The sequence below is a fragment of the Coffea arabica genome, chromosome 1c (assembly GCF_036785885.1).
Source record: "Coffea arabica cultivar ET-39 chromosome 1c, Coffea Arabica ET-39 HiFi, whole genome shotgun sequence".
NCBI classification, from domain to species: Eukaryota; Viridiplantae; Streptophyta; class Magnoliopsida; order Gentianales; family Rubiaceae; genus Coffea; species Coffea arabica.
In genome coordinates this window covers 37,309,743-37,313,401 of record NC_092310.1, presented here as the reverse complement: position 1 = coordinate 37,313,401, position 3,659 = coordinate 37,309,743, and positions in this window count along the sequence as shown.

The following is a 3,659-nucleotide window of genomic DNA, read 5'->3' as shown; positions in this document are numbered from 1 at the left end:
CGCCTTAGGGAGATGTGGGGCGTCACAAATGCAGATTTCATACAAAGACTTCAAACCAAAACTAGCAAAGACAATCACTCAACACCACTTGACAGCTAGACACCCTGATTAACACAACCCAAACATGAACACCAAACCATTAAAGATCAAATGAGGAACCGAATGGAAAACATATATGCAGCAACAGAAAAAACAAACACCGGCTTTCTAAGTTTCTTGAATGGAACTTCATTATTTAACTAAGATGTCTATGCAAAGTAACCCAACGAGGCCACTGAATCATCAATCAAAACCCAAATGCTAAACTTTCAACCCATCCTCCCATTCTCAAAATACATGTCGTGCCCCACTTTTTGATGGTGTGAAAGTAGTGTGTAGGATAAGTATGTGAACGTGTGTGAAAGTGAAAATAAAAGGCCGTGGGATTGTGAAATGCGACGGTTTGGCCACACAAAGGGTTTTAGATAGAAAAGGAGTCGCCACTTGGTATAGAGTTAGGGTGTACCAAGTCACCCAAAAAGTGATTTTTTGAAAAAGAAAAGTGAACAAACCCTTTAAAGAATTTTTAGGTCTACGTAACCAAAGAAAAGGGATCGGGGGTCACATTTGATAAGGGAGAAGGCAAAGGCAAAGCCTAAGATATTCCCTTACCCTAGCCAAAGCTAGTTGCGTGATTTAGCCCCATTTTTCCTAATTCTTCTACCCAAAATATGCGTTGCATATTGGATGTAACTAATGGATATGAAAAAGATGCAATCCTAAATCTAAAATGTCTCTTATGAGGCTTTTTGGTCCCAACCACAAGAATTGTGATGGCCAGTAAGGAAAGGCCTCATAGAGGTCATGAATAATGCAAATGAAGACTCAAGTATGAGTGTAAGTGTGCAAATGTAAGAAAAGTGCATGTGTGCAAATGTAAGAAAAGTGCATGTGTGCCAATTGAGAAAATAAAGGTGTTTGTGTGCAAGTGGATGAAAATATAGTATAATGGTAGTAAATGCATATAAGTGCAACTGGGTGCAATTTGAGAGGTAGAAAATAAATAAGTGATGAGGAAAGAAGAGAAATGTGTGAACATGGCATGTGGAGTGAGAAAAATATAAGTAGTGAGAGAATGTGGATAAAAAGTGAGGAGATGATATGATAGAAATGAAAGTGTATGAACCTAGAGGAATGCATCAAGTCGGGTACGGGAATGACTCCTAATTTCACGACTTTAATTTTTCCTTTGATTAGAAGGAAGGACTAGCGTGCTAAGGCTATTTTGTAGCCACACTCGCTCGTTTCCCTTACCGAAAGGGGACTCTCAAGCAAATGTACCCTATGACTAGCATGAAGATGCAAAAACCTAAAATGAAGGGAAAAGGATTGGAGGAGCATGCCAAATGCTAGAAAACTAAGAAAAATGCATGAAATGTAGTGAAACATGCAAGTATGTATTAACAAGAGGAGACGGCCTATTGGGTCTAGCATTGGACTAACCCTTATCTATGAATTCCTACTAGCGTTGGACTAGTGAAAAACGGGACAATGAGCCACAACTAGCGTTGGACTAGTGTGGTGACGTGCATTCATCTATCGCATTCATCTATGACTATGGAAAGCAAGTAGACATGCCAATCACCTATAAACACGTAGCACATAACACTTAGCATGCTCGACTAAATGCAAGAGCCTAATAAAGCAAATTAACACGTAGCAACAAAAGTAAGCAATCAAGCTAATGAACCTATTACATTTGCTAACTAAAACAAAAGGGGAAGGGGAAAAATGTGTAAACATGAGTACTTTGATGTTTTCCCCTTGATACTTCGAAAACTCAATTATGCTCTGTGATCTGACCAAATTCCATTGACTTCCAATGCTAATAAGGCCCTTGGTATCTAGGGATTTTCAATAAATCAGGGGGATTGCCATCTGATGAACCTAAAGGGATAAATAAGACTATGAAACTGATGAAAGAATATTCTATTTACACAACAGATGATGAAAATTTCTGTAACATGAAAACAATCATTTATTTTTTATTGAAAGAAAATTAATTTTAAAGAAATGAATCTATAAATTCGACAATTTACGCTTGAAAAATCAAAGTATTCCGACTTCAAACAAAATGCCACGCTTGACCCTTTAGATATCATCCGCCCTGAGTTCAATGTCGGCAACAGAAAAAAACCACAATGTGAGGAGGAATCCCAAAATGAACCGAATCACTAGCTTTCTAATTCCAACCTCACTTTTCCTCATGAAACTCTACCTTAGCGCCCTTTCAGGTTTTCACTAAGGCTACTCCCACTTTTTTACTCTTTTTGCTTCATTTTGTTTTTTTTTCTTCATTCTTCATTCTTTTTGCTTTTCTTTTCTTTCTTTTCTTTTCTTTTCTTCTTCTCTTTTCCCTTTTCTTTTCAAAGGTGCCCTTTTCGGATTTTCACCTGATGAACAAATCTTGCCAATAGCCTTTATCAACTCAAAAATGTGTTTTAAGAAATAATGGCATCAGTGCGACAACCCCTTCCCTTACAAAATGAGTGAAGGCGTATTGACATCATTTGCCATGTGACTTAGAAAATTTCCCTAAAAGAGGTGATGCCAAGAATGGAAGTCAGGACTTTTTGGCTTTTGTAATGGGGTCGGGTGAGGTGCTAGGAAAGGTTAAGGCTTGAAGGCAGACTTCAAAAAGTGGTTTAAATGATCTGAAATCGCATTTCCATGTTAAACCTATTTTAGGGTTAAATCAAAATTTGCCCCAATTTATTCTCAACTGAGGTTCTCTTTTCTTTCATTTTCTCCCCTTTTCATTCATCTTTCAACTTTTTGAAATTTTGCCCCAGTTTATTTTTAATTGAGGCTTTCTTTTGTTCATTTCCTTTTCTTTCGACTTTCCTTAAAAAATTGAATTTACCCCAGTGTGGGGTTTTCTCTCTTTTTCTTTTCTTTCAAAACTAAATTTGCCCCAGTGTGGGGTTTGCGATTCTCAGAGGTTGCCAAACGAAATGATCTATTCTGAAGGCTCAAAAGGGATAATTAGGGATATAATGTCTTAATGGGAAAAGAAGAGGGCCTGACTTTCATTCCATTCTTCGCATTAACTCTAAAAGAAAACTTTCATTTATCAGATGAAAATTTCTTACACATCTCCGAATTGATTGATTGAGGGAACAAGTGCTCCACCAGGCGATACCTTTTTGATGATAAGAGCACCTTACCAATTCGCGGCAAACTCTCCTTTTGGCTTCATTTTGTACTGACGAAAACCACCTTAATGCTTTGCCTTCTCATCTGAATGATCCTGATTTGACCCTTTAAGCGTAATCACGGACCAATCCTTTCGATCATATTGACCATGATGGACAGTGTTTAACTGCTTCTTATTCCTAATCTCGATCCTGATTCTGCTTGAACTTCTTTTACTCCATTCAGGCTTCTTGGAAACATTTTCGAATGTCTCTTCCCCTACTCCTTTCATTTTGAAATTCAAATTCACATTCGTGAGATCGCTGCCATCAAATTTCTGAACAGTGATATCCAAAGGGTCAGACGGTTTTATTCTGGGCCATCTGAAAAGAATGTGTAAGTCACAATATATAAAACTGTACATTTTATTGAATTTCCAGACAAAACCCAAACTTAATATTCATGAAACGTGTCTTTAGCAATCA